We start from the raw sequence: 12,016 nt of genomic DNA on the forward strand, positions 1-12,016 counted from the left end.
ATTATAAGGCTTGGGGGGAAATTTTGGAATTTGGGAAAAATTTAGAAATTTGGATGAGGAGTGGTTTGGGAGTAAAAGTAATGAGTTCTGTTTTGGATATGTAATCTGAATTCCCACGGCCATTAGTATGAGATTCTCTCTTCATTGGTAGAGCTCAATTCCCTATGTCTGCAGGGCAGGTGTGGGGCACCAAATTGGTAAGAGCAAAAGTGGAGTGGGAGGCTCTTTGAGTTTGTCTTTGAGTTCCCAAATCTCTTCTGGCTTTGAAAGAAGATGAATGATGCTGACCCCACCTCAGGTTGCTTCAGGGAAAGATTCTGGGAGGAAGCCAGTAAGAAAGGATCTGGTAGTCTCTATCATGCCCCTATCCCCAGCTTTGCTACCCTAGAGACTGGAGAATTTCCTCTTGGGTGAGATTTTGGACTATCTCTGGTAGAACAGTTATCTCGTTTCCAGTAGGAGAGCTTCTTAACTCTGTATTGTCTGGTATATATTCTCCTATGCATACTTTCTCTGATTTTTGTTTTGCTTTTTAAATAGATTTCTTTGATAATTGTTATATGTGTTCTCTGTAGACTTGATATCTGGTCAGAAGGGAGTCAAACCTTGGATATAAAGCTTGAGGTTCTCCTTTTTCCCATTAAAGACACAGTGATTAGAAACTTAGCTTGAACCTGAAAACCATACCCCTAAACTAATACTATTTATGGGAGCAGTACCCTGATCCCCTCTTTTTCTTGTGGCCAAATTTTGGCTATAACCTCTTTCTTCCTTTCCTGGCAGGAATTAAAATCTCCCTTGGAGAAGGGCAGGCACCTAGATTGCACAATGGATATAGTGCAGGTTCTAGAGTGAGAAAGATTCATCTTCCTAAGTTCAAATCTGGCCTCAGACACTTACTAGTTGTGTGACCTTGGGCAAGTCAACTTCACCCTGTTTGCCTCAGTTTCCTCATCGATGAAATGAGCTGGAGAAGGAAATGACAAACCACTCCTGTATTTTTACTAAGGTAATACCAAATGGGATCATGAGGAATTGGACGTGACTGAACATCTGGAGAAGGATGAGGCGGGAAAGAGTCTAAGGGTGTTTATTCTGCTTGTCTTTGACACCCTCAAGTTAAATGCAGGAGACAGCCCTCACTATAGACCCTTTGAATTTGAGATGCCCGTGAACATCCTGTTAGAAATGCCTAATAAGCAATTAATGATGCCAGACTGGAACTTTGAAGAAGGAAAGCAGTGCACTTTTTGTGGTGGCAAAGAATTGGAAATTAAAGGAATGTCCCTCAATTGAGGAATGGCTGAACAAAATGTGGTATATGATGGGGATGGAATACTATTGTGCTGTAAGTAATGATGAACTGGAGGATTTCAGAGAGAGCTGAAAGACCTGCATGAACTGATGAAAAGTGAAATAAGCAGAACCAAGAGAACATTGTACACAGTACACAGTACACAGCAATAGTGTAGGATGATCAAATATGAAAGACTTAACTACTCTTAGCAATACATAATCCAGGATAATTTTGAAAGACAACAAAGAATGCTCTCCATCTCTAGAGAAAGAACTGTTGGAGTCAAAATACAGATGAAAACATATGATTTATCACTTATTTATTTGGGTATATGTTTTAGGGGTTTGGTTTTATGAGATTATTTACTTATAAAAATGAATAATATGGAAATATGTTTTACGCGATAATACATGTGTAACTCAGATTGAATTGCTTGTCAACTCCAGGAAGGGGAGGGAAAAAGAGGGGGAAACAATATGAAGCATGTAACTTTGGAAAACTCGTGTACATTTGTTATTAAAACACAAAGATTAAAAAATAATTTTTAAAAAAGAGTGAAAGCAGGGGGGCAGCTAGGTAGTACAATGGATAGAGAATCTGGCCTGGAGTTTAAAAGTCTTGGGTTTAAATCTGGCTTCAGACACTTCCTAGATGTGTGACCCTGGGCAAGTCACTTAGCCCCAGTTGCCTGGATTTTAAATCACTCTTCTGCTTTACTGATTCTAAGAGAAAAGTAAGAGGTTTTTTTTTAAAGAGTGAAAATAGAATTAAATATGCATAGCAGTAGGCTGATAAAGTTTTAGCAACTTTTTCTCTTAAAACTTACAGCATACTGACTGCTTAGGTTTAATTTACATTATTGACATTTTCTCTATTGCTCTCCTAAATCTAGAGAATCAACAAGAAAATGTATCAAGTTCTGATTTGTAGCATTTACTAATTTCTGAAAATGTAACAGTTAGTTCTTGGGGGTCAGTAGATGCTGACTCCAGCACATTCCTGGACATACACATCTGGGATAATTTAAGCTCAAGAGGTCAACTGAGAGAGGATGGAGAGAGAAGAAAGCCCAGGGCACAGCCTTGGGGGACATTGACAGTTTGGAGGGGGCAGGATCTAGCTGAGGAAACTAAAAAGGAACATGCCACTTTCCTCATCAGTCAGGTAGAAAAAGAATCAAGGGGGAGCAATGTCAAGAAAACCCAGAGAGGAGAGGAGACTGGTTAATAAATGCTGCTGAGAAATCCTTGACCTAAAATCCAATGTGGTAGCTACTACATGTACTATTATCTCCATTTTACAGTAGAGGAAAATTAAATTCAAAGGGTGATATGTGTGGATAGATAGTCAAGTGACTATAAGACAAGTTATTCAGAGAGTCTCAAAATTGTAGAATGATGGAAATGATGGGGAATTTGGAGATCATTTTATAAAGGAGGAAGTTGTTAATGTTTTGTCATTTCAATCGTGTCCAACTCTTTGTGACTCTATTTGGGAATTTTCTTGGGAAAGGTAAAGGAGTGGTTTGCCATTTCTTTCTCTAGTTCATTTTATGGATGAGGAAACTGAGATCCAACAGAGTTAAGTGACTTACCCAGGGTCATACAGCTAGTGAGTGCCTTAGAATGGATTTAAACTCAGATCTTCCCTGATTCCAAACCCAGAGCTTGATCTGCTGTGCCACCTAACTGCTCAGTGGAAGATCTGAGGCCCCCCCAAATTTGAAATGACTTGTCCATGGTTACATGGTTAATAAAGGGCAGAGCTAGGCTTTCTGACTCTAGTGTTGCCTCTGAGGAACCCCCTAATGCCATATTAATAACAGAAAACAGAAGGAGAACATTGAGTCCTAGTACTACCTCCTCAGTCATTGTGAGGGCAATACTTAGCAAATTCCCAGATGTTCTAAAAAGGTCATCATGGGACCCAGAACCCTGGCAAGAATAGAAGTTAATACTGTAAATAAATATTTACATTCTCTGAAGAAGAGGGAATGATAGAATTTGGAGTGGAAAAAGTAAAAAACTAAGTTAAACATTCTGGTGAGTTCTAGAAGACAAACAGCTAACTAAACTGGTAGGAACTTGTAAATACAAGACGGGACATTTAAATGGAACCATCAGGAGTCATATAAACTCATTAAAGTTTAGGGCCAGCTCCCTTAAAGCAAAGAGTCACACATGTCAAAATAATTTTCTTTTGCCTTTTGACAAATGTTTGATCTTGAGAGGCAACTTTGGGGGAATGAATGGAGCTGCAACTGAAGTCAGAAAGATTTGGATTCAAATCCTGCCCAAGGCACTCACTCCATCTTAATTGGGACTCTTCAGAGAAGGAATTCAAGAGGGAGACAAGTTGAGAGAGGCAAGTGACCTCCTCCACTTTGATTCTGTACTTTCATTCTGCCTCAGCTGTATGAAAATCATGTCCTTGATTGACACCCACAATTTTTCCTCCTCTATGATCCAGATTTCTGGTAATACTTTACTGATTCATAACTCTTTTGCATACATCTCTCACTATGCCTCGCATCTCTTAAAATTATTATTCTTCCTTATTGCAACTTTTAATATACGGGGAAGACTAGTACCTCTGGTGTGAGGACTTGCTGAACCCTTTTCAAGGTTTCTTTCCTCCTTTGGTGTCCACCTGCCACCCAGCTCTTACCTGTGGCTCCAAGGAGCTGTAGCTTATGCAGTGTTCACACCATTGCAAATCGTCCCAGCAGGTGGATTAAACTAGGTTGAGGGTGAATTAGGAAAGTAACTATTTCAGGCATGTGAAGACTTCCCCTCATGGAATGGGCAGATTCTGAGAACATTTCCTTCCAAAGGCCATGAAGACAGCTGAAGCAGGTGCTGTGGAGGGTTTGGAGTTTGATTAGACATCAAAGAAGTCCAGGTCATCCACTGCATCCAGGGCCACCACCACTCATCTTGACTTTTGTCTTGCCACTGAACTCTGGAAGAGAGAGTGAGGCTGGTGACTTTGTGCCTTTCACTGAAATCCATTTCATGATATGAGTCAAATGTGATGTTACTGGTCTTCTTTGAGTACAAAGGACAATCAACCAACTCCCAACCACCCAACAGTCATTCCACTGCTGCAATGCCAGCTCTGGCTTTACTTCTCTCTCTTTGAAATCTTGATAATATCCAACCTAGCTCAAGTTTACATTGTCCTTTACTCTCAAGACCGGTCTCCCTTCATCCTTTCATTCCCCTCTTTCCAAATCGTTGTATATCCCCAATGATCTGCCACCTGCATAGACTCCTACTAGAATGCTTCTGAACACACAGCCATGGGACTATGCTCACTACTTCATATCGCCTACATATCTGTTCAAAAGCTTCTCTCCTCAAGTACCTATAACATTCCCTCCTTCCTCTCAGCAGCAGACCTCATGTCAATGGCTGTTTGTGTTGCTCAATTATGTTACACATTTGTATGGGTAGACTGAATGCGGCTTCAAGGGAGTCGTGATTACATATTTTTTGGAGTGCTGCTCCAAGGAAGACTTTGACTCCTTCTTGAAGGGGAGCAGCCAAGAGGCTGCTCATGAATTCCCTCTTCTCTCTTTCCTCTTAAAGGGGGGGGGGTTATTGAATTAGAATTATATGTCTAAATATTGCAACTATGTTATACAATGGATAGAGTACAGAGCCTGAAGTCAGGAAGACTCATCTTCCTGAGTTCAAATCCAGCCTCAAACAATTGTTCATGACCCTAAACAAGTCACTTAACCCTGTTAGCCTCAATTTCCTTATCTTTAAAATGAGCCGGAGAAGGAAATGGTAAACCACTCCTCGAGGATTTTTACCAATAAAATGCCAAATGGAATTGAGAAGAGGTGGACATGACTGAAACGGCTCAACAACGACAAATACTGCTAGTTTAGAGGAATGCATCTTTCCTCTTTGGTTCAAACCACTTGGTTTAAACTACTATTCTGCTGTCCCTTAAAGGGTTTGGGGTACCCCAAGCTTATATCCATGGGCTTGACCATCAAGTTATAGTTACCTAAAATACTGTCATAGAAAGTAAATAGTGAGTAAACCTATTCATCAATGCAGATAAAAAACAGAAATCAGAGAAGTTACACAGATTACACATTGAGGAGCCAATTTTTCTCTACCTGTCTGCCTTCCAAAGTCTTTTCTTTCCCTGGAATCAGTCCCAAAGAGAATCTGGAATTACACGTGCCCTCTCTCAACAGAGGAAGAAGAAAAAGTTCTCTACAAAACTCTTACAACAACTCCATCCTTCATGCAGGCACATAGCACCTGAGTCATTATTCTCATTGCCCCAGCCAGGCTTTATTATGCTTCCCATCTTGACTATCCTCGAATCTCCTTATATCCTACTTGTCAGTTCTTGAATCATAACCAAACTAACTCTGTCATTGCTCCTGGAAAAGATTCTATGCCATTTTATTCCTTGTAGCTTCATTCACCATCTCTGTAACTTTCCAAAATAAAAATTTTCTCCCTGGACACCTCTCCCCCTCAAAAAAAATATCTTATGTCCTCTTACTAGAATGTGAGCTCTTTGAGGACACTTTTGTATTTGTATCCCTGGCTGCTTAACACAGTGCTTGGCACATAGTAAATGTTCAGTAAATGCTTTTTAATTCTTCCATTTCTTTCTTCTAGACATCCTGCCAAAATGTTTCATATCTGTTCCATCCTTAAGAAACCTTTGTTTGAGTCATCTCTTTAAACTATTCACAATCAAACTCATAGAAAAATTGTCTGTACTTGTTACCTCTATGTTCTAATAACCCAATAACTTCTTAGCCTTTTGCAATCTTACTTCTGTACCCCAAAATAGACTGAAACTGCTCCAAGATTATCAATGATATAGTTGCTCAATTTGATGGTCTTTTCTCAGTACTGTGAACCTTAAAATTTCTCAGACCCTACTTCATAAGGTTGGGTTATGACCATTCCCCACTTTAAACAATGAAGGAACTTAGATCAGGAATGTGAGACTTCTACTTAGATCAGGAATGTGAAGACCTCTACTCCACCCCTACTTAAGCCTGCTTTAGGGGAAGAAACTCCTTGCTGAACAATGAAAGATACTTAAACCCATACTTATAGTAAGACAAAAGTTCTTAAGCTGTGCCTATTTTTGGATATAATACAAAAGGGTGCTAAGTACCTATAAAGGTCAGGCAACTTGTGAACTTATAAGGGGCAAAGAGGTGAGAAACTTACTCAGAGATTCTAGCCTACTCAGGTGTGAATTACTCAGAGGATTAGTCTACTCAGGTGTGAACTAAGAATGGTCTGTCCTTTGAAAAACGTCTACTGTGATTGGTAGATATAAGGACTTAGGGGAGGTGACATAGGAGAAAATTCCCTTTAAATAAGAGCTCAGATATATTCAGAGAGTCAGATTCAGGCATTGAGCTGGTGGAGTCAGCTGAGATGAAGCTGGCTTGGTGTCACTAGAATCCTTGTTTGGACAGATCTTGTGGTGAGTGATTAAGGACTGACTGATCTTTCTCTTAAGGGCTTAGGCCTGGGTTGGCCAGGGCTACCCTGGACCAGCCTATCCTTTTCTCATTATTCCCCTTTTCTCTCTTTCTCTCTTTCTTTAATTCCTCATTGTATTAATTAATTAAAATCTCTATAAAATCCAGTTGACTTGGGTATATTTCATAATTGGGAATTTTCCCCTGGTGACCACCTTATATATTGATTTAAAAACAAGACACTGTAGTGAAAACATATTTTCTGTGGTCACAATTTACTCATCCACTCATATCTACTACAATTTAAGTCTTCCACTATTTTAATCACTACAGTTTATGATGTCAACTATTTTAACTCTTACAGTACCCACACTTTGTGATGTAATTGCAATTCTTTTTTTCTGGATACCTTCTCCCTAGGTTTTCATGACATTTCTCTTTCCTGATTCTCTTCCTGCTTGTCTGACCAATCTCTCAATCTCCCTCTGAACTCCCTCTCATTATTCCCCAATCCAATTTTAAAAAAAGCAACACCTCACTTAGCAGGTAAGCTAATGATGGTAGCATCAAAGTGATGGTACCATCATGCTTTGGAGCAGCCAGGTGGCACAGTGGATAAAATGCTGGACTTGGAGTCAAGAAGACTCATCTTCCTGAGTTAAAATCCAGCTTCAGACATGTAGTAGTTGTGTGACTCTGAGCAAGTCACTTAAGCTTATTTGCCTCAGTTTTTCTCATCTGTCAAATGAAATGGAGAAGGAAATGGTGAACCACTCCAATATCTTTGCCAAGAGAATCAGAGTCAGATACAATTGAAACGACTGAACAACAACACACCATCTTGCTAAGTTTTATCCTATATTTCTGCTTCCCTTCTTGATTAAACACTTTGAAGAAGCCACTAGACACCTTCATTTCCTCTCCTTTTCTTGTTAGCCCTCTGCAATCTAGCTTCTAGAATCATTCTACTGAATCCTTCTTCACCAAAGTTATCAATGATATCTTAAATGCCAAGCCTAATGGTCTTTTGTCAGTCCTCCGCCTTCTTGATTTCTCTGCAGGTTTTGACCATGTTGATCATGTTCTTAATCTGGATAGTCTCTCTTTTTAGCCTTTCAAGACACTGCTTCTTTGTGGTTCTACCTGTCTGACTGCTCCTTCTTTATTGATCTTCATCCATGTCATTCACACTAGTGAGGATTATCTTCAAGACAGTAAGGTGAACCTTTATCTCTTTCTCCTCCCAAGTATCCCATTTGGTGATCTTATTAGGCTCCCATTGATTTAATTATCTTTATTCAGATGATATCCAATTCTATATACAGGCTATGGCTCTCTCCAGAGCTACAGCCCTCTATCTTTTGGTCATCTTGAACTGGATATTATATAAGTTTCTCAATTTAAGCATATTCCAAATTGAATTTGTCATCTCTCTCCCACCCCAAAGTCCTCTCCTTCCCAGCTTATTATTATGGAGGCCACCCCCCTAGTCACCTGGTCCCACAACTACAGTATCGTCTCAACTACTCATTTCATTTACCCCATATAACCATTCAGTCTCTATTTACACAGCGATAGCCCTAGTATAGGACTTCATCCTCTTTCTCCTGTATTTTTTTAACCCTTACCTTCTGTCTAAGAATCAGTTCTAAGACAGAAGAATAGCAGGGTCTAGATGATTGGGGTTAAATGACTTGCCCAAGGTCACACAGCTAGGAAATGCCTGAGGCTGAATTTGACATATGTACTGCCAAAGTGAGCACCTGAAGTCAGATTTAAACCCAGGTTCTCCCAACTGCAGGCCTGGCACTCTGTGCTACCAGCTGCCCCTCTCTCCTGTATTATTACAGTGATCTTCAAGTCTCCTCCTCCTCCCATCCATCCAGCAGGTTTTACAAGAGAGCACAATGGAAGGGATGAGAGGTTTGAGGCGGGTGGGAGTAAGGGATTGGGTAGCTGGAGATTAGGAATGGAGTTTGTACAATGATAGCTGGGAACTCAAGAGTCACTTATCTGGGGAAAGTGTGCAGTTAGGTGTATAAGTGAGTTCAGACTGGAGGGAAGTCTAGTGAGGTAGGCAGATGATCAGACTGCTTAAGTCTTTGCCAATCTTGTGATAAGTGGTGGTGATGGAGGGTGGCAATGGGCAGTGAGAGAAGCGGGACCATCATGCTCTAGGTAGCACTCGTCAAGCAGAAACTGCACAATCTGTATTATTAATCAGTCAACCATTCTGTATTATTAGTCACTCATAATAGTTCTGTTCTGTGCACCAGTGTTGTACTGGTCTGGATTCTTCATCGCTTATATTATTCTTTACCTTTGTTCTCGGTCACAGAGCTGGGAAGTGTCTGAGGCCAGATCTGAACCCAGGACTTCCCATCTCTCAACCTGGCTCTCAATCTACTGAGCTACCCAGCTGCCTCCCCCTATAATACTATCTTTAAAACTTCTTCATTAAATACAATTCTTTGACACTTCTGGATTGAATGGAGGTCTGAGCCTCACATTCTTGGGATGAGACCCTGCCAGAAACTTGAGTGTGTTTTCCCACAACAGTGGTATAGCCTATGAAGTTCAGGAGACTCATCTCATGGCAGGCAGAAGCAGGCAAAATTGCAGCCTGGAGGAGCCTACAGAGGAGACAGGAACTGACAATTTGAGATGAATTTGATTCCAGGAGTGTTGGAGAAGATCCTGGGGTGAAGACAGGCTGGGAGATATGGATCTGGGACTGACACAGGACTCCTTGAAAAGTCTCTGGAGTAAAGAGACTTGGATCTGGAGCCAAAGCAAGGCTTCCTGGGTGCTAAGTGATAGGGAGGCAAATATAAGCAGGAACGATGATGACCCCTGCCTTTGAAGAGTTTCGTTGGGGAAAGCAATATCTATATGGGAGCCCAGAGTTGGGGGAAGAGCCAGTAGCAGGGGGTAAGCAGGGTTAAACATGTATTGCAATTGGCTGGGATGTGCTGGGGTCACCTGGATCTGTGCAAGATAAGGTGAATGCTTATCTGTTAGAGCCCCCTGAACTAAGAGGCAGAGTTCTGTTGGGAGGAGGCAGAGAGCCTCTGGTAGGAGTCTGTCTTCCCACCTGGCTGCACTATTCTGAGACTCCCTTGTCTTCTCCACTGTCTTCTCACTCTGCCCCAACCCTGCTGGGCACCTTCCCTTCCCCCATATCTTTTAGACTTCCCCTATTAGATTATAAGCTTCCTGAGGACAGGGTCTGCCTTTCAGGGTTTGTATTTGTATTCTGAGACCATACCCAAGTGCCTAGAACATAGCAGGTGCTTAATAAATGCTGATTATTGATTATAAGTGCAACTGTCCTGATTTGGAGCTGGCCAAAAGAATTTTTGCCTCTGGGATCTCATTGCTGAGGTTCTATAATTCTAGCTACCCATTTTAACCTTCTGTAATCTACAAACTTGAAAATGCCACAGCTAAGTGGCTCAGTGGATTGACAGCCAGGTCTAGAGATGGGAGGTCCTGGGTTCTATTCTGGAATCAGACACTTCCCAGATTTGTGACCCTGGGCAAGTCACTTAACCCCCATTGCCCAGCCCTTCTGCCTTGGAACTGATACACAGTACTGATTCCAAGATGGAAGGGAGAGATGAGAGAGAGAGAGAGAGAGAAAGAAAGAAAATGCCTCTTATAGCTTCACAATAGGGATGAGAATAGATCCTGCCTCAGGCTCTTTGAGACCTCTTATCAGTATGACATCAATATATCCAGCCTATCCTTAAAGTCTCACTCATATATAATCTCGTCTGTGGATCCTTCCGCAATATTCCCAGTTGTTAACAACTCCCCTCCACCAGACTTTATATAGTATCCCCCCCCCCCATGATACACTTATGTATTATTTTGCATTATAGTTACCAATGTGTGTGTTCCTTTGCTAGGCTGTAAACTCAAGGGTAGGCATGATGTATCTCCCTCAGGACCTGGGACAGTGCTCGGCTCCCAGAAGACACTTAAAGGGTCTTAGATTTGGAGCTGGAAAGGACCTTAGAGGCCAGCGAGAAAATTGAGTCCCAAAGAGGTTAAGTGACTTGTACAAAGTAATATAGGCATTAAGTGTCAGACAAGGGCTGCAAGCCCCGGACCTCTGACTCCTTGTACCAGGCTGACTCTCTTTAACAAATGTCCATGCGATTCAGCCTGTTGAATGAATCATGATAGTGGATGTGACTGTTTGACCAGTTGTAAGTCCACTGTTGGCTGGTCTACATCTCTTGATTGTATTCACAGGACATTTACTGTAAGAGACTATCACATGCCCTGATGAAATCTCATTACACACATCCATAGCAGTCACATGATCTAATAGCCCAAGCTATCAAAGGCTGTTTAAGAAGGAAATTAGGGTAGTCTGGCATGGCTCATTCTTAATGAATGCACTCTGGCTCACAATAATGATCTCTCTCTTTCCAAGTGTTCACAAACCAAACCATCTGATTAACAATAGAGCTTGAAATTTTCCTAAGGGTCAACATCAAATTCAAAGTTTAAGTTTTCAGAGGTCACCAATAACAGCTTTGTACACACATTGACAATTTATTTCCTTGTACCTTGTTACTTAATTTGACTTTGCCTGGGGACTTGCCCTCATTTAGAAAAGGTAGCTATTTGCTTACTATTTTCTCACTTATCTTGGGTTTCCATTCCCTCTTAAACATCTTTATATTCAACACTTTTTAGCCTGAGGATCATTTTCCAAAATAAAGACTGCCTCTCCTCTAGCTATCTCCCAGTATTATGTACATATTAAGTATTTAGATCTATCCCATGGCCCAAAGCCTCCCAAGCTCCAGGCTCATAAGGATTAATTCCAATCTCAAGGGCTGACCCCAAAAGATCTTAATCTCTTTGACTCATTATCCCCCCAATGAAATGATATAAAGCACACAGTAGACACTTAATTCATGCATGTTTCCTTCTCCTCCCTGCCCCCCTCACCCCCATCCAATTTTTATTCTGGGAAATCTCCAACTGTAGCTCATGTTAAGTTCATGCATGGGTTTTCGCAAATGTGTGTTGTAACATGGTACCAATTCCTACCCAAGCACTTAAGGTAACAAATGTATATCAGGTAGAGGATCACTTTTTATTTCATCCATACAGAAAATGTAAAAGGTGCAAAGAACCCAATGGAGCCCGTGATCAGATATAGAAAACACAAGGTATTCGTAGTGGCCTATAGGCTCCCTCAGAAAGAAATTTACCTTGGA

This window comes from Monodelphis domestica, chromosome 2 (genome assembly GCF_027887165.1).
Source record: "Monodelphis domestica isolate mMonDom1 chromosome 2, mMonDom1.pri, whole genome shotgun sequence".
NCBI lineage: Eukaryota > Metazoa > Chordata > Mammalia > Didelphimorphia > Didelphidae > Monodelphis > Monodelphis domestica.